The 20,689-nt window shown below is 36.6% G+C and overlaps 1 non-coding gene across 1 annotated transcript; it reads left to right on the forward strand.

Annotated features, from left to right (window-relative positions):
* The first annotated feature begins 6,152 nt into the window (after window positions 1-6,152).
* LOC118552050 (U6 spliceosomal RNA) lies at window positions 6,153-6,254 on the forward strand. The gene has a single exon (XR_004925336.1). It is a non-coding gene; the product is annotated as a U6 spliceosomal RNA (small nuclear RNA).
* Window positions 6,255-20,689: the final 14,435 nt, after the last annotated feature.

A 20,689-nucleotide genomic window follows, 5' to 3' on the forward strand; every position in this document is an offset into this window, starting at 1 on the left:
AATTTTGGGAGACTGAGTCATTTGAGGAAAGAAGACCAAATTAAACAATGAAAATAGAAAGGGTTTTACCAACTTAGAGCTAATGAGAGCAATGGAAGGGAAATTAAGCAAATAGTAATGACACTCAAGGAGATATATTTAGAGTATAAAAGAGATTTTTCAGAACTATCTTAATCAGCTTGGGCTGCTACAATAAAATACCATAGACTTGGTGACTTAAGGAACAGACATTTATTGCTCACTGTTCTGGAGGCTGGGAAGTCCAAGATCAAGGTGCCAGTGGATTCAGTTGCTAAGGATCCTCTTCCTGCTTTGCAGACAGCTGCCTTTCTATGCTCTATTCTCATGTGGTTGAAAGAGGAAATTTTGGTGTCTCTTTCCCTTCTTGTAAGGGCACTAATCCCATTATGGGGGCTCCATCCTTATGACTTCCTTTAAACCTAATTCCTTCCCAAAGGCTTCTGCTCCTTAATACCATCCCACTGGGGCTATGGCTTCAATATGTGAATTTTGAGGGGACATAAACATCAATCCATAATAAGAATGTATAAAACTGATTTCCAAATGAAACCTTTTAATAGTCGCAACTGAAAAAGAATATAATCTTTGCTGAAAACAGAATTAGTGTTCTGGGAGACCAAGAGAAAGAAATAACTTATAAAACCCAGCAAAAATAAAGAGAACCATGCCTGCAGTGATCAGGCAATATCCAGGGGACTTCACATGTGAATAGCAGGACTTCAAGAAAAAGAATATAAAATATATAGAAAAGCAATATGTGGAAGATTATTTTCAGAAATACACCTCACCCCTCAGTGGCCATGTGAGAAGTGTGCCAGTTCCTGAGCTGAGACATTTCGAAGTCAGCCAAATTTCTGACAGCTCTCTGAAATGCCTCCTTTTCTTCACCAATGATGCATATGCAACAGAGTTATGGCTCGTTAAGGTATTGTCCCAGAAAAAGCCACATGGAATTAACCTATACCCTATATGAGGTTGAAAGTCTGGACTAGCCAGCCTAGCTGAGCCCAGTCCAGACCAGCTGACCTGTAGCGAATCTACAAACCTCAAGGTAGGCTTATTGTAAGCCAGTAAGATTTGGGGGTCATAGGTTTGGCAGCATCAACACAGCAAAAAAAATATGGCTAATACAAAATAATTCAACAAACAATTGAAGAAAAGTTCCCTGAGCTGAAGAAAGACTTCAATCTGTAGATTGAAATGGCTCATTCAGTCTCAAAAAGAATTAAAGAGAACAAACAAACTTACAACCTATATATCCTGGTGAAATTTTAAGAATAAATTATAAAGGAAGAGACTTGGTTTGATATGAACATTCTTATCCTTTATAAAGAAGACAGAAAAAAGAACCACTAACCGGAAACCTGTCCAAAATATCATTTCTCTGTTAGGACAAGAGAAAGTTAAGGCACTTAAGAATACACCACTCAGTTGCCTATTCGAAGAAAGTCCTTGAGGAAGGACTCCAACGTTTTGCCAATGGATTCAGATACTATCTCTCAAGGTAATGGGAGATAAAGAGGAAAGTGTGGTAATAATTCTTGCAATAATTAAGTCTCAGTAGGTGATTTAAAAATTAACTGAGAATTTATTGTATAGAGTAAGGATTCAACAACCAAGAAACACCGAAAGGGATAACATAAGCATAGTTTGAAATTAAGAATTATAGACTACCTGAGTAAAATTTTGTGGCACAAAGAAACATTCTAAAGATCTCATCTCATTGGGGAAGGGCAGATAATTGGGGAGTAAGAGATCCCAGCAGTCTCTCTGAATGTCAGAGGAAAGGAGAGGAAGCAGTGATCAGATCCCACCTATTGGTGGGAGGCACAATTATTATTTAATAATTGATGTATTAATAGAATATATGTTTTAAATTATCAGGGGAGGGACTATAATTACTAGTGACATCAATAAACACTATTTTTATTTCCAAATTAACTGGGGAGGAAGGAAAAAGAGGGAGAAGGAAGAGAAATGTAAGCCAACAAAACTTAAGGGAACAGAAGAAACCATAGTAAATTATAATAAATACTAAACATAAAATCAGATAAAGAGAATAAAAACCATCCCAATAAATGCAAATGGACCGAATACCTGGCCCTATGCTAAGTGCTGGTAAAGAATAATGTGTCTTTCATTCCCTTTTGTTTAATACTTTTGATTATATGACATAGGATGCGATTTAAAACTTTAAAATTAGAAATAATCAAAGGAAGTTGATTTTTATCCATTTAGTTATGGACAATAGCATTTATATTTTAGATTCTGTTATTTCCTTATTACATTTTTACTGAGAAAATTACATATGGTTTTCTTTTTCCAAGTGTTTAGCTACTAAGTTGGGTTGTAGAGATATTGAGCAAAATAATTAAAAACTTTTTGGCACAAATATTAAAAATATGAGATTGTTTTCTCAAAGTTCTAGCAAAAACTGGTTCTTTACTCAATTTTTATCATGAGCAATTTCCAAGCTACTTATCTCGTGCAGAGTTGATTGTTTTTACATGGGTATAATAATAATGCCTTTTAAAATCCATTTAACATGTTCATCGCTTGTTAGATAAACTACCAGAAAATGATTTACTTTATCCTTGTGTTAAGTGAAGAGGTATTTTATTTTTTTTCAAAAAGATGGAGGATTATAAGGAAGGAGGATATTTTCTTAAATAGTGTATCAAGAGAAATATTATATATAAGAATCTACATATACTGATGAAGTAAGGTGTTTAAAGTCCAGTTATACCTTCTGATATTTCCTCATTATGGAACTTTACAAAAGAATTTCAACAGGGAAGGAGAGAATAAGTGACCTTTAAGCAGATGGTGACCGAGGTCATGTATTTGCAATTCAGCTCATCTACTGCACCACTGAGCCTAAATTAGTCTTGTCATTGCATTTGAGTTACACTTTTCTAAAATACCTCTTTTCTTTCTCTTCTCTTCCTCTTTTTCTGTCTTTCTTTTTGTTAATCTTAAAGAAAAGTTTTTGATGATTTTCAAAATCGACTCCCAGCTTTATAAATTGCTTATGAATAAACATTGTCAAAAGGAGAATCCAAACCAAGCTAATAATCTCTTTGCGGTAGCTCAAAACAATTGTTCCTGGGTCTCCAGAATCTGTTTTCTGTAATCAAAAAGGGTCAAAATCTATTCTCACATTCCCATTTCTCTCTGATTTCCAGAACACAACACCAAAGTCTTTGATTTTTTTCCCTTTGCTAGTCGTCATGCAAAGAAATATTCAGCTCAATAAAATGAAAGACTCAGCACTGTGTGGTTCATACAAGTGGCTGAAGGGATTTTAAGATAGGTTAATGGTTCCGATTGTTTTCTCATATTGATTTTTAAGATGATTATATTTTATTTATGGGGGAAAAACTTGGACTTTCATGTGAAGTGCCTTGAGGAAAAACTAGGCCTCTTACACGTAGAAAAATTTTATGTGAATTTGTAATGATTTGCAGGAAATAAAGAAAATAGAATATGCTTATAAATAATTCCTTTCATTAAAAAAAAAAGGGACTATGACTTTAGAAAACCCATTTGGACCAAGTGATTGAATTAGTACTGACCATTGAACTGACCATTTTTAGTAGTCAACAAAAGGTAGTTCTTTTTTGGCTCTAGTCCAAAGCAAGGTCAAAAGGATTGATCATCTAGGGTGGTGGGGTATGGGGTTGGGGAAAGTCCTCTGTCTTGGGTGGGTGGTGGGTGGGAGAGCTGGTCAACTCCTCACTGCTTGGCTTTTGAGATTACTTACAACTTCTCAAAGGCTGCTACAGATGCCCCGGTCACATTAAGGAGGGACTATGCTAGTTCTGGAATCCTGAGATAAATGCATTTCTCTTTGCAGTACTGGCTTGAATTTTTTGGATCTATTTCAAGTGGAGCAGATGACTAATCACCCCCTTCTGCTAGTTGATAATGGGTTGTCTATAAAACCTTGTTTTTGTATGGTTACCTTATTGTGAAGTTCACGTCTTTTGAGAAACATTCACAACTGAAAGGCAAGGAAAATGTCCACTCCAGGGTGTAGTAAAGCTGACAGGGAAAAAGAAAAAAACACTAAATAACTTGGCTCTGTTGTTTTTTAGTTTCCTGAGAGAAAGTGGCCTTGACCCTCATGCATTACTGCTTTTGAGATTGTAACAGCAGATGGTACAAACTGACAGTTGGTGAAGACAACTAAAGGTGTTTATAACATTGCAGGGTTGTGCAGGTGACTTTAAAAACAAAGGATTTGGAAGTGATAAAAAGTGGAGACTGGCAGTAGAGATGGTAATAAAGCCACTAGCTACTTGAGGCGATGTCCTTTTTTATTTTTTTTTTTCTTTTATTGCATCTGATTGCAAATTAAAGTGGGGGAAAAAAAGATTAACCCCAGGCAGAAAAGAATATTCAGCCCCTGCCTCACTGGTTTTCAAAACAAAAAACTGTAGTCTTTGATTTTTAGATTTGATTTTTTTTTTTCTTTTGCCTGCTGGTTGCCATACAAAGAGATATAGCTCAATAAAATGAAAGATCCACAGCGCTGTGTTTCATAGCAAGGGCCTGGAGGGATTCTGAGCCAGGTTAATGGATATGATGGTTTTCCCTTCATTGATTTTTAAGATGATTATATTTTATTTATAGGCGAGAAAATAATAGTTAATCTTAGATTTATTGAAAACTTATTGCAAGGCTGCATAAATTGATAACAATAACAGTACATTTAGGGCAACAAAACTAGACTTGTCTTTAATCCCTTAAGTGCTGATGTGCGGGGAATCTATTGACTTGAAATTAAATATGCTCTAACCTACAACTGAATCCAGGTGGAGAAGAGTTATATTTTTCAGGCTGCTCTGAAAGATTTCATTACACAAAGCTTTGGTACACCCGAGGTGTTTCTTTTGTAAAAACTATGTAAAAAATCTAGGAGCCGAAAGCTCAGGGATATCGGCGTGTTGCTCTCTGGGGGCTTTAAGAACTGACTTCCAAATCAGTCAGTCATTTGTCAGCTAAAAAGCCTACTGGTCAACCATAATTGTGTCCAGAGGTTTGAATCTTAAACCAGGATGTGTGTGTTCTAAGATGCAGAAAAAACTCAAAACATCAGCTTATCATAACTCAGAATTCTATTGCCTTAAAAGGATTCTGTTTTTATATCTTAAATGAATTTGACGCAGGTGGGCTGGGTCCGAGGACCCAGGGGAGGAGCCTGCAGGACCAGTCAAGAGGATCCTTGGCTTCATGCAGGATAGATATCAAAGACGAACCAAAGAAAGTGAAAGCAGAGTTTATTGAATAACATGAGTGACAGACAGAATAGCAGAAGCAGTGTCTGGGAGACTTGGAAAGGAAAGGAGAATGAGTGTCATTGCTTGAGGTTAGGGATTTACATTGGAAAGGGGTCTGGGGTATGTGCTCCTTTAGGATTCCAGGGTAGGGTCTGATCAGAGGTGAGTGTCAGGTGAACTATAGATGTTATTCTATAAATCACCAAAGGTGGAGGGTATTGATGCCAGCGTCAGCGGAGGTTTGCTCGAAGCTAATATCCTGGAACAGGTTTGGGATCTGGCTCTTCTTAGATGTTATCAGGTGTTTGGGGCCTAGGACAAAACTCAGAGAGTGATGAACTGTTTTTGCTTTCCCCTTGAAGTGGGAACATAGCTTCTTTGGCTTATTCAGAAATGGGGCCTAGTGGAAAAATGGCATAGATGGAGTCTTTCTAAAATGGAGTCCCTTTGGCTCCCCCATCGCAAATTCAGGGACCTTTTGGATTTGGAGCAAATGAATTCCCGTTAGCCAAGCAGGGACAGTAACTTTGCCCAACCAGGATTAGAACACTGGGGCTTTGTCTCTCAAAAAGATTGAGTCATTGTCAATACAGATCTGTGGCTCAGAAATGTCAGCTACAGGCCCTTGATTACCAGTGCTTACCCAAAGTGGGGGAGGAAAACATACTCTCCAGAATTTAATTAGTCAAAGTTTTCTAGATAATTGAATGTTTATGCAGAGAAAGGAGAAGAAATATTTCAAGTGTGCTCTACCGACAGAGAACTTTGACCATTGAGTCACCCAAAATAACAATGTAGCGTTGTTTTAAAGTATTTCAAAGTTCACTTTTGTTAAAAGTTCCACATTGGGCTTGCTTTGCCAGTGTGTATACTAAATTTGGATCAGTATACAGATTAGCATGACCTTTGTGTAAGGATGAAATGCAAATTCATGAAGTATTTTTCTTTTGCACTTTCAGCCAGAAGTACAACATGTATGTGCAAAAGCTGAAATGGCTTAACATTATGTTACACTTTACACTGAAAATGTATTACTGTGAATGGTCTATAATTAAGCCCAATGAGACATCTAGGGAGTCCATACATGCATCAGTGAGCAGATGCAGTTTACTTATTTATAGAATGTTTCTTCTTGAAAAACTAGTGGTGGACACATTTGGATCACATTTATACAGTTACAAAAATAAAGATTTGATTACGGTCATTCTTCCCAAAAAGTGCCATGTTAACTCATGCTGTAGCTAATATGAATGGTAGAAGTTGACTTTTATCTGTGTTAAAAGATAAACTGAGGGATATTAAAAAATGTAAGTTTATTGGAGCAAAAATGGATTCCGATGGGCCAGCACCGAATTGCAGTGGCTGGGAGTGCTTTGCTGACAGCAGCTAGGGGAAAGACTTGGGGAGAAAAGAGGTGGACGCAAAGCAAGAACATATTTAATTGGTTATAGTTTAGGCATTTGCCTTATTTGGGAAAGCCGGGTTGGCTGTTTGTGACCGGTTGTCCTTAGGTTTTGATTTCTTAACCTTGAGGCATTTTAGGTTTAGGTTTCTGTTTGCTTTAGCAGGTTACTATCAGGGATTAGAACCACCTCAGTCTAATGGCCTCCTTGTTTAGTTAATTTAACACCTGCAAACCTAATGTTCATTTTCAACCAACTGAGCCACCCAGGCGCCCCCTAATGTTCATTTTCAAAGTATGCTATGGTCTTGTTTTCCACAAAATTCGACTTGAATGCTCATTCAGTTTTGGTTAAATGCGGTGGCAGTATATGAAAATAACTTCCCACCACAACTGCACATACAAATATCTCAGCAAGAGCAAACCCACATTCTAAGACAGATGCCAGGAGGCATCCTATGTCAGCATCCAGGATGTCACCAAAGTAACAGGACAGAGAAACAGAAGAGTAATGGGATTAATGAGATTTCCTCTTTTACTTGACTATTCTATGTTTAGTGGATTAATAGATGTTATTTGAAGTTCTATATTTCAGTGAAAAATGAGACTAGAATAATAATGTGTTAGAAGTTTTATCTCAGGTCCATGAGACTCTATTGGAAGGGAAAAGTTACTTTTTAAAGACATTTTAATAAACGAATAAAATAAATATAAAATTTTACTTATTGACAAAGTCATGTCACATTTTCCTGCTAGGAAAATGGAGAAACTCAAACAAATCTTTAAGCTGTACATGAATTTTAAAACATAGAGACACGATATTTGAGAAATAAAGAAAAGACCAAAAAAGGAATTTGATTTTAGATAAGAAACTGATTTGAAATGAAGCAAGAGACGACCCATACCTTGAAACCCCTCCCCCCTCCACACACATACAATTTCTGCTAATGTTTTTCATTTAACTCCATTCTTCCTGGTCCCATCTGGAATTGTCAATAAATTGTCCAGAAAACTGCAAAAAAAAGCAACTCTGGTAAACATTCTGTCTGAGCCAGGATGATAAAGAACATGAAATTCTCTCATGAGGAATCCCATTTTCTCAAGATTTGAGGCTCACTTAAAAATATTATATAATTGTAACAATGATCATGTTTTATCAAAATGTGTGGTGCTTCTCTGATAAGAAATTCTCCCCTAGATGGTCTAACTTCCTTTTATCTTAAATCTATTTAAATTTCTTCGTATAATACTGGGGTGCCTGGGTGGCTCAGTCGGTTAAGCATCTGCCTTCAGCTCAGGTCCTGGGATTCTGGGATCCTGGGTCCTGGGATTGAGCCCCCCATTGGGCTCCCTACTCAGCAAAGAGTCTGCTTGTCCTTCTCCTTCTGTGCCTCCCCCCTGCTCATGCTCTCTGTTTCTCTCTTCCTCTCTCAAATAAATAAATAAAATCTTTAAAAAAATAAATTTCTTCCTTTAATATGGAATTATAGAAAAGGAGCATTGTGGTAGGTTTTCTTTAACGTAATTTTTTTCTGATGTCAGAAATTATAGAGATTATTGTCAAAAGTTTAAAAAATCTAAGTGAACAAAAAGAAAAGGCCATTACTTGTGAATCTCTAATCTAGAGATAATCTCTGTTAATATATCAACACATGGTTGGAATTACACATATTGCTTAGGTACTTGTTTGTTTTTTTTAACCATATATAATGAGAATAGTTCTTTTAAACAAAAAAATGTATAGACCGTTCTTTCAAATGATTTAAGTATTTTTATTTTTATTTATTTATTTATTTATTTTTAAAGATTTTATTTTTGTGAGTGAGAGAGTGCGAGCGTGAGTGGGGGGAGGGAGGGGCAGAGGAAGAAGCAGACTCCCCACTGAGTGGGGAGTGTGATGCAGGACTCGATCCCAGGACCCCGGGATCATGACCGGAGCTGAAGGCAGACATTTAACTGACTGAGCCACCCAGGTGCCCTCAAATGATTTCAGTATTTTTAATCACAATATGTCAGAGTGCACATGTTCTTTTTGGCCAAATCATATTTCTGTTAAAATGTGCTGTTTTCCAGTTTTTATTTCCTTATGTTTCTGAAGATGGACCAGAACAATGTGTATTGCATAAGGTTCAACTTATTATTTTTAAGTTTTATTACTGTGATATTGTGGTAAAATAAGAAACATGTATTTTGGTCTTCATCCCATGCTCTTGGCCAGAGCTTCTAAAATCTTTGTAATTTTCTTTTTTCTAAAGATTTATTTACTTATTTTGAGGGGGCAAATGGAGAGGGAGAGAGAATCTTAAGCAGACTCCACCCTGAGCATGGAGTCTGACGTGCGGTTCGTGGGGTTCGATCTCACGACCCTGAGATCACAACCTGAGCCAAAACCAAGAGTTGGAAGCTTAACTGACTACACTACCCAGGTGCCCCAAATCTTTATAATTTTCTAAGGGATAAGAACAATATGAACATTGTTTTGTTTTAACATTTGTTCCTGACAACAGACACAGTTTTGGAACATAAAACTGAAAGGGGCCTCTTTTGTTATTCATAACAAGCCCCTTTCCATGGAACCTGACTTTATGTTTTAAAGTGACTTTTGGAAATACCCTAGGGATGGGAAGCTGGTTGCCAGGGGAACCACCCATGTGATTAGAGGGTTGGAACTTTAAGCCCCCATCCACACCTCCAGGAAGGGGAGAGGAGCTGGAGGTTGAGTGGATTACCAATAGCCAGTGATTTAATCAGTCGTGCCTATGTAATGAAGTCTCCATAAAAACCCTAACTAAAGAGGTTGGGAGAGCTTTTGGGTTAGTGAGCACACCGAGGTTCTGGGAGGGTGGTGTGCCTGCCCAGAGAGGACATGCGAGCTCTGTGCCCCTTCCCACATATCCTGCCCTACGCATAGCTTCCATTTGGCTGTTCTGGAATTATATTCTTTATAATAAATCAGTAGTAGTGATTGAAGTGCTTTCCTGAATTCTGTGGGCCATTCTACCAAATTATCAAACCCAAGGACGGGGTCCGGGGAACACCCAGTCTAGAGCTGGTTGTCAGAAATACAGGTGATAACTTGGGACTTGTGATTGTCATCTGAGGTAAGGGGAGACCTTGTGGAACTGAGCTCTTACTGGTAGGTCTGTGAGACTACGTTTATTAAAATTACTGTGAGTGGTTAGTGTCAGGATGGTTTAATAGGAGGGGACAAAAAACCTCTTATGTTTGGTGACAGATGTGTTGTGAGTAGGGAGACTAGCTTTTTAATTCCTGCTCTTGGTATCTTATCTCAGCTTCCCCCGGCAACTTTTCCAATCTGGCATGTATTTTGTATACTAGATAGATTTAATAAAATTTGTTTGTGAGTAAATGTTATGAAGATATGTGACCACAGTAATAATTACAGCTCTCGGAAGCCTCATTTTAACTCTAAGTTGACATAAGACATTAATATTTCAAGGAGAATAAAAGTACTAAAAGTCTGGTCTAATAATTTATGAATTTCTTGACAAAATACTATTCTTTTTTTGATCCTTATTTATCTAAATAATACCCCCTCATTGTTTTAGATAATCAAGAATTATAATTATGAAAATCATCGTTAGCACTCAAGACAATCAACTGAAAAACTTAGGATTTCTAAGAATACATTAAATTATATGAAACTGCTTGCCTATATGCCAGAAATAACCACTTAGAAACCATAATGGAAAATATTTCAACTTGTAATGACATCAATTATATAAAATGCATGAGAATAACCTTAACAAGGTAACCTATGATTGGTTTCTGTCTGAGAAAATTCTGATTTTACTCCCTACAGACCTCAAAGCAGGACTCAGCAAGTGTTCATATTCTCTCCATAAATATACTCTTCAAAATATTTTGGAACTCTGTAGAATTTACTAAAAATATCATTGACTTTTGGGAGGAGGGTTTACATGGCTTTTCCCACAATACCATTCTTCCTCAGAATGTCTTCTGTCTCTTGCCTCTTTTTTGGTATATTAATAATTAAATCAGGGGAGGTCCTCTTTTGACCTTTCCCGCATGCAACCTTTAATCTTGGAAACTAATAGGGCATGCAAGTGGTTAAAGACATTTATATATGAAGTGCTCATTGAAACAGTAGGAGAAGCATTGTTTTTAATATATAAGTGGAAAATGATATAAACTGATAAACATACACAGGAAGTCCAAAGCTAATAAGCTTATGAAAAAAATTAAAAGTTAAAAAAGAATTTCAAATAATAAAATAAGCACATCATTTCACTTAATAAATTGGCAAACATTCAAGGGAAAAGATGAACATGCTCATTAAGTTTTTGCGAGGTGTCACTCACATCTTGGTGGGAGTTGAAATTGTTGGTATTCCGACAAGCAATTTGGCAATATTATAAAAAATCTAAAATGTAGCCAATTTCCTCGACTTAGGTCAGAATCTCATGTGTCACATGAAATGTCCTCTGAACCTCCTTGACAACAGTTTAAATCTTACCATACAAGACAATGTTATCTTCTTAAGAAACCTATCTCATTCGCCAGACCCTTTGGTGAGTCAGAATTACCTAGTTAATGACATTGCTGTTCCTTATGCGGAGACAAGCAAGACCATTCACAGACCGCTAGCACTAGATACTACTCATTGAACAATGATTCTATTTTAATATATCTTCTAAGGGTTTCTCCTGTTTTATCTGTTAATACTCATAACAACCCAGTGAGAGTAGGTATGGTGTTTATCCCCATTTCACAGAGAGGCACAAAATAATTAACTAATTTCTCAAGGTCATGCAGGCATTTGGACACCAGAGTCTGAGTATTAACCTCGATGCTATATTGTCTATAAAAGGATGCCCAGGCTTTGCCTCATCTACCACTTTCCCAAGCATTCTACTCTTCAACTACACTAACTTTCTTTACATTCCCTAAGTGCAACTGGTTCCTTGATCACTTTGGGACGTATGTTAACTTTTCTACCAAGGATTCCTGCACTTAGCCAACTTCTCCTAAAACGTGACACTGAAAAGCCAGCACTAACATACTCATCATGTCATATTGTTAATGATGTTTTTGTTAGTGATGGTGGAGACTTTTCGTTGCCTACCCAATATCCATTTTCTTCTTTTTAATAAAAAGATTCTCAGGTTTCCTTGGAGCTAGGTGTGGCCCTGTTTCAAATAGTAGTTGTTGTAGAGGGTAGAGAGGAAAGTTCCTTAAATAGGGAGGGGGATGATCTTGCTGCCAGTATTTCCTTCTTGCTAGAGCTCCAACATCTAGATTGTGATCTTGAGGATTAAGGATAGTAAAGGGAAAAGATCAAAGAAACCCGAGTCCCTGGTAACTTCAGAAACCACTATACCATCTTTGGGCTATTCACTCAGGTCAGGTACATCTCTGTTATTAGTAGCTGAATTCAATTCCTTACTGGTATATGTGTCAAGGATAGTTTTAAAAAACAAAATTCAGTCAAGTAAATTTGAAGATCTGATTGGCTTTATTAAGTGATTTGTGATTTAGGCAGCATCTCATCTAGCAAGAAGAGGAAAGCTGTAGGGAGCTGTACAAAATGCAAGGTTTTACAGGAAGGAAGGTGAGGCAAGGAAGTGATTAGCAAAAGAGAAAAAAAGACAGGGGGTCTTAATATACAGATGACCTCACCTTCCTTTGGGGGATAGAGAAGGCCCATGTAACAGATTACCTCATTGGTGCTGAGCAGAAAATTCCTGACTGACCAGTTAAGACTGTTAAGGAAGGTTGAAATTGAAAGTAGCGTGGGTATTAAGTCCAGATTTGGTGACTTGGCTTAAGTGATGCCATTTTGGGCCTGTGGTTTTCTTTTTTTTAACAATAGAAACTGAATTTTACCTTTTTTCTTGTATATCTAGTGTTTATACCTCAATCCCTAACATATAGTAGATATGCCTGCAAATGCTTGTTCAATATGTGGAATTTTTTGCATCAGGAAAATGTAAGTACTATTATCATAAAACTCAACGTAAGTAAACACACTGGGGATTTATGACAATTTTTTTCTCTTTAACTGGACCCTGTAATCAAGTTCAAGCAAACCTCTTTATATTAGATATCAGATGCATGCATATACTTTTATTCATTTTTTAATTCACTTTATAATCCATTTCTTACCGGATTTCTGGTGCTTGGGGTAAAATGGAAAATTGGGACAATGCTGCACCTGATTTAGGGTGAGGATGTCTTTACATTTGAACATAATGTCGAAAGTGGGATTTATCCCTGAGTTATCTTGATAATTACCTTAGCAGTCTACTCTCAGAGAACTTATTTTGAATTTGGATATGTTCTTGCCTTTTTGACTATATGCTGCTTCTGGGGAAGGACTGTGTTAGCACTGAACAAAACTCTTAATATTTAATTGATGGCGCCAAGTTGTTTCCTTTGTTATGTTGTTTACAGAATACAAGAAGAAAACATGAGGTTATATATTGCCCAAGTCAGGTGCACAGATAATTGATTTGGAGGGCAATAAGAGATTAGGCAAATGAAATAAGGATGCTATATTAAAATGTAATATCCTGAAACATACCTGATTACATACTTATGATCCTGGATAGATTGAACCAATAAAATCCAAGAAGCATTTTATTTTCTCAGTGTATATGTGCAGCAAACCCTAAGCGATCATTTTAAGAGGCTTATGGTATCCAACCAGTTTCACTTTATCTCTGGCATTCTCTCATAGAGACATTGCAATAAAAATAGACACTCCTACTCAGATTTTTATTCATAATTCCATGGTGTTTGTGCACTTGAGAGTATTTATTGCTTACTTCAGGAAGCCCATCTGATTTACCTTTTCAATAAGAACTGATTGTAGGAACATTTAGCTGAAGGGTTTACCACCTCTTCAATTGAGACATACCACTTCTTCCTTTTTGTCTAGGCTCCCCCTCCCCCCCAGTAAATCTATCAAGGGGCTTCAGTTAACAGATTATTCCTCCTGGGTTTTCCTCTACTCTCTTTAGCCTCATAAGAAATACTAAGAAGACAATCAGGCCAGCAGCTTAATTGTTTCTTCATTTTTCTCCTCTTTGATGTCTCTTATACTTCACCTCTATAAACCTTCGAAGTCCTAATTTTTGAGCTGTAAAAACCCTCTATTTGTCTTGATACTAATGGCTAACCTTAGAAGGTATGGAGAGTTTGCCTAATTTTTCGAGTGTAAAATGTCCAATACATGACACCCAGAGGTGCTCTCGTGAATTGAGATTGGAGACACAATCAGAGTTTTCAGCTGCTATACAATGTGGACAGTTTACTCTCTTCATGAACTTGAGATCTCTTTCAGTCCAGGGATGATACTATCGGTAACTAAATTTTACTTTATTTCTGTTAATTCCCTGGCTTCAGTATCGAATTATGAAATCCCTTGATTTTCGATTTTTAAGTGCTGAGAAGCCCTGTGGCTCTGTTAGGGTGACAGCATCTCTGTTTCTGGGGAGTCCTTGCTGTGAACACTATAGTTCCCCTTTATTTGTTCATTCTGTTTCTTCTCATTTTGATGGCTCCTTGTTTCTTCTGAAAGCTTTGCTGGAAACACCTTACATTCCCAAATGTCAACTTGTCTCTCCATCCCATTGAATTTCCTTCTGCTACCGATATCTGTGACTGTCTACAGATCTACCTATTTAAAATCTATTTATGTACTTTTATCTATGAAATGTGAACCTTTTGATGCCTACTAAATTCTAAACACAGAAAGATATGCTTTATACACATTTTAAAATTTAATTCTCCAAAGAATCTTATAAGATAGATATCACCACATTTTATAGAAGAAACTACACTTTAACTTATCTACTTATAATAACAACAAAACAACAATCATTTATTGAATGCCTAGTGTATGGTAGGTGCTGTATTTTTTTATATGATTTTTTTTATATGATTATTGCCTTGTTTGAAACTGGATTTAAAGGAGTTTAATCATTCTCTAATTTTCATAGCAACTCAAATAGTAGAAATCTCGTTTTATTTTATTTATTTATTTTTTAAAGATTTTATTTATTTATTTAACAGAGAGAGAGAGAGAGAGAGCACAAGCAAGGGGAGTGGGAGAGGCAGAGGGGGAAGCAGGCTCCCCGCAGGGCAGGGAGCCCGAGGCGGGGCTCGATCCCAGGACTCCGGGATCATGACCTGAGCCGAAGGCAGACGCTTAACCTACTGAGCCACCCAGGTGCCTGAAATCTCATTTTAGAGATGATGAAAAGATCTTCTACTTTGTTTATAAACCTCTGTTTATTTGTTTTATGTTTATACAGTCAATCCATAAAAGGCGCTTGGGGGGGGGCCTCTTCCTAATTGCCTTCCCTTGCCTCGTTTTGCTTATAATAGGTCCTCCTGGTAGCTAGAAGTTTTTATTTATAGCACTTGTTCTGCCTTATCTATTTACTTGCTTTATAAACGTTACTCTCTATACCAAATTGGAAAGTATAGCCAAATTAAAATAGAAAACAATTCTCTTCTCTTTTTCTGAAATACTCTTTTCTTGATTTATAGTCTGGCATCCTTGAGCAAGAGCCACTTATTAGGGGAATAGACTCATCCCTAGATTAGATCTCTCTTTTAAATGTTCCTTTAGCTTTGTGTAATTCTCCTTCAAAGAAGTTAGCAAGATTTTGATTAACTAATTTTTGTTTGTCTGTTTTTATTAAGACTTCACTTTTTTAGAAAGAGCAGTTTTTGGTTCACAACAAAACTGAGGTACAGATATTTTTCATAAACTCCCTGTCCCTACATACACATAGCTCCTTCCACTATCAACATCCCACCAGAGTGATACATTTGTGACAATCAATGAACCTACACTGACCCATCATTAGCTCCCAAAGATAGTTTACTTTTTTTTTAGTTCATTCTTGGTGTTTACATTCTATGGGTTTGGAAAAATGTGTAATGACTTGTGTCCACCATTACAGTATCCTACAGAGTAGTATTTTCACTGACCTAAAAATCCTCTGTGCTCTGCCTGTTCATCCCTGCCACCTCCTGGCCCATCCCTAACCACTGATCTTTTCACTGTCTTCATAGTTTTGTCTTTTCCAGGATGTTATGTAGTTGAAATCATACAATACGTAGCCTTTTCAGATTGATTTCTTTCACTTAGTAATATGTATTAATTTTACTCCATGTCTTTTCCTGGCTTGATAGCTCATTTCTTCTTAGTGCTGAATAATACTCCATTGTCTTGATACATCACAGATTATTCATCTACTCACTTCCTGAAGGACATGTGGATCACTTCTGAGGTTGGGCAGTTATGAATAAAGCTGTCACAAACATCCATGTGCAGGTTTTTGTGTGGATATAAGTTTCGACTCCTTCGTAATTGATTTTTGAAAAATAAGTCCATTTAGTCCATGTATATTTCTTCCTACTTTCTCATGTGCCACAGAGTGTGCTGGTTCCTGGGTCTGGAGTGGTGCCTGCTTTCATGTATGCTGTCCCTGAAGAATGTAGGGTCCATGAAAGCAGACATGTGTCTAGTGTGTTCGGCACTGTATTCACAGATTCTAACATGGTTATTGACATATTGACATATAAAAGACAAGTCTATAAGAGACTGAGGAAGGTTGAAAGGAAGAGGATAAGCAAAGATGCAACAGGCAAATGCAGCAAAAACAAACCAGGAGGTGCTGTAATAAAATCAGACAGCATTGAATCAAATGCAAAGCATCTTAAAATGGTAAAGGTATGATCTTCAATGAAAAGCTGGTATCAACATTTATGTGCCATGGAACAAAATGTCAGAGTTTGTACTTATTGACTAAACAATGAACCCATGGTGAACCTTCCTTAATTTTTGTGTATATATATATATATATATATATATATATATATATATATATGTATTTTTTTTCCCCCGCTTCTTTTTGCCATAAAATCCCTAGGTATAGAAAGTCATGTGAAACACTAGGATCTGGCCATCAGCTCCTGAAATTTAAGTGGATTCTTGGATGCAACTCATGAATATAGTGAGGAGATTCATGGATTACCATAACATATTAAAAAACCGAGGGATTTATTTTTCCTGTGTTAACAAACCTGGGTCACTGCCCTAGTTTGTGGATTTTTTTTTTTTTTTTATTCTCTCTGGTAATGCTCTGTCATGTTCAACTCAAATCCACGTGTCTGTGCTTCTGGAGTCTGTGTTCCTTATGCCCCGTGTGCTCTGCCCCTTCCATCCAGCCTTCCTCGTCCTTTGTTTCCTCCTGCTACTATAGGTCAATTAGGCTTTCGGTGGCAAGTAATAGAAAGAGCTAAATAAAGGGATACAAAGACAAAGGAGCCCTTATTTTAATATGTTGAAGTTAAATAATTCTTAAAACGCATTTTAAAAAAATCCAGTTAAACTCACATTTAAATGTAAAGGTGTAATAAATATATTCTCCTGCATACAAGAAATCTGAAAGTATATCACACAAAGACGTGACGTTCTTTGTACTCCAATAAGAGAAATAAATACAAGAGGTAGCAACAAGATTAAGTGGAAAGGAAGAGTATGAGTCAATGGCTTACTAAATGCTAGTTTTATCTTTAAAAAGCCATGACAAAACAAACAAAAATAATGTCTGAGCAATATAAAATTAAAAATCTAGATGTGCCATTTTAAAGTGGGGAGGAGGGAGGAGACCAAGTGTATGTCTTATTTTAAGGGGAGGCGGTAAGGATATAGATACATCTGAGAAATTATTAGAGAAAGATAAACATAACACGATGATCCATGACCAGAATAGAAAGTTAATGCATGATTTTAAGGCTAGAAGAAATTTTGTAGAGCTAATAGAAAGGAGAAAATAAAAAGGAAACCTCCAAAATAATAAAAAATAAACATGATAAAAATATGAAATAACAGGGGAGAAATGTTCTAATGTCACAGTTAATGGATAAAGTTTGCTAATTAAACACAGAAACATGGATTGGATTAAAATATATGATACATGATAAATGAGGCCCCACAAAGAAAGGATAGACAGCTGGTGTTCAGGAAATTAGCTCATTAAATGCAGAAAATTAAAGCTGGATTCCTACCTTATACCATATAGATAGGTGGATGCCAAATAAATCAAAGATGTAAATGTGAATGGTTAAACCATAAAGGAATAAAATCTAGGAGGATATCTTTGTGACCTAGGGATTAACAAAAATAATTTGTCATACAAGATTCAAAAATAAGAATCCAAAAGTTAAAAAATAAAAAGAGAGAGGGAGAAAGAATTGTGACAATATCAAAATGAAGGGATTCCTACTGAATGAAAGATACAATAAATGAAGTTCACCTACTGGGCCAAGATATTTGAAACATCTAAAACTTACAAGGAATTCATATTTACAGCAGAAAAGAAAACTGGAAATCCCCAAGAAAAAGACATAAAATCCAGTAGGAAAATGTACAGAAGTTATACACAATTTCACAGACAAGAAAACTCAAAATCTAACAGATGTTTGAAGAAATGCTCAACATCAATAGTTATCAGAGAGATGTTAATTAGGACAATAATGAGATGACACCTAACACTCAACAGCATATGGAATATTAGAAGAAGGAGGCAAGTTTGAGCGAAGAGTGAGGAACCCTCTTGATCTGTGGTGGGAGGGCCATTCTGCAGGGAGCTGGGCAGCATTCGGTAAGATTATGTGTGTGTACACCCAACAACCCTGTGACTATCTCAAAGAAATGCTCCCTCTTGACCCCAAGGTAATACATCAAAAAAGACTTGAGTTTTTTTTTTTTTTTTTGGATGGAGTGCTGGATTAATCAATAAAACAGATAAGTAAAATATGGCATGTTAATATGTATTACAGAATCATATGTGCATAAAAGGGAACCAGACAGATGTAGAACTAAAAACTAAAAGTCTGGGTAGATTTTTAGGAAGAGCATTAATAGGACAAAAGTGAGAAGCAGAGCATGGCTTGTAGCGTAACACTATATGTGTTATTTAAACACATAAGCACAAAACCCACCACTTCATATTTTATGAGAATACATACATATTTGAAGAAATGAGGTAAATCTTTAAGTAGATGGCTAGGAAGGCAGAATAATGGAGGCAGAATCTTGGCATAAAGGGAAAAATGAACAAGAGAAAGTCTTGGGTAGCCTGGTGGTCCCGAGACAGGGAGAGGGACAGGGACAGGGAAAGCAGAAGGAAAGAATTGGCAAAAGGGAAACAAAATGGGTGGGTGAGAGTCTAGGTGACGGGTCCTCCTTCACCTGTAGCGGCTCTCTTTCTTGTGCTCTGTAATGGGCTTCTGCGTCAGGTTTCACTTAAAATTTTTTTTTTCTAGTGCTAAACAAGCAGTTTTACAGACGCAGACCTAGTAGACAAAGGCACGTGCTTGGAAGCAGGTTCCTTAAATTCCACAGCCTGCCCCAACACAATCTGTGTGCCTTAGGCTGAAACCCCGAAACCTTCTTTGTTTCCCTATCTGTAAGCTGAGAGTAAAACACCTCTGTTTTTCTTAATCTCTCAAGATGGTTATGATAAGGACAAAAAAAGCCTGATGACCCTTGAAATTATATCTAAAATCAGTGAGTCATGCAGGAGAATACCTGTTGCCGTGCTGTATTAATCTCTAGCATTGTTCTTGCCCAGAGCTTTCTCTGTAGCACCTGTGAGTAGTAAAAAATTACACGGGATCAGACACAGACATAGGCCTATGGAAATCTCTGTGTTCACCCCAGACTCCCCTCCTAACCCCACCCCAGGTGAGTAATGAGATGAGGTCCTCAGATAATCTGCCAGTCAGATACTCCCTTATTAGAAGCAGGTCTAGGCTAGGTTCCCTCAGGACTAAATAAATAGTATGATTTATAAAATGTCTTGTGTCTATTGTTTCCCTTCTCTTTTTCTGATTTATCTTTTTAATTAATCCGGTGGTTCTCAAACTTTTTGGTCCCAGAGACATTTTACACTCTTAAAAATTATTGAAAACTCCACGGAGCTTTGACTTCTGTGGGTTATATCCATTGATATTTACTGTATTAGATATTAAAACTGGGGTTAAAAATTATTCATTAATTCATTTAAAAATAACAGCATACCCATGGTAGTTAACATAAAAAAACATTTTTTCAAAGCAAATAACTCTACATTCCAAAATAAATAATGTTTTCCAAAAGTGAAAAAAGAAAAAAATAGAATAGTGGTATTATTTTTAGTTTTGTAAATCTTTTTAGATTCTTATCACTGCTTCCAGAAGAATATGTTCAGTAAAACATTGAGTTTTGGTATCAATATTGTCTTGGAAAATTTTGTGGCATCAAATACACAACTTCTGTGGTTCGAAAATAGCCTAATATTTTCGAGATTTTTGTCTTTCATCTGCTATTGAAAGAATAGCATTTTCTATTTTAAACTAAATGAAGGAATCCAGGAAAATTTCACTTCAACATACCTGTCTCACAAATGACTTTTATAAGGAACATTAAACCTGTCTAGAATAACATTAGGTTGAACTATATGAAACTGCTAATATTTGACCATTTTTTTTGACCTGTAAAAACAGAAAATTCGTATGGTTTTTCTAAAATATAGGAGAGTAAAACCTATTTGTTTTTTTTTTTTTTTTAAGATTTATTTATTTTAGAGAGTGAGAGAGAGCACAGTGGGAGGAGCAGAGGGAGAGGGAGAGAGAGAATCTCAAACAGACTCTGTGCTAAGTGAGGAGCCCGACTTGGGGCTTGATCAAACGACCCTGAGATCAGGACCAGAGCTGAAATCAAGGGTTAGACGCTCAACCGACTGAGCCACCCAGGTGCCCTGAGTAAAGCCTATTTGTGTTCTTTTAAATAATCTTTATTAAGGAAAAGATTTAACTTCCCTAAGGAAGAATTTAGTTTATACTTCAAGAAAAACAGTAGTCTTGGAGCAGGGTCCTGAAAAAGTTTGGAGATGTGGTTTATGGGTTGAGTCTTGACTAATGGTGGAAGATTCAAGAT

The sequence above is a fragment of the Halichoerus grypus genome, chromosome 8 (assembly GCF_964656455.1).
Source record: "Halichoerus grypus chromosome 8, mHalGry1.hap1.1, whole genome shotgun sequence".
NCBI classification, from domain to species: Eukaryota; Metazoa; Chordata; class Mammalia; order Carnivora; family Phocidae; genus Halichoerus; species Halichoerus grypus.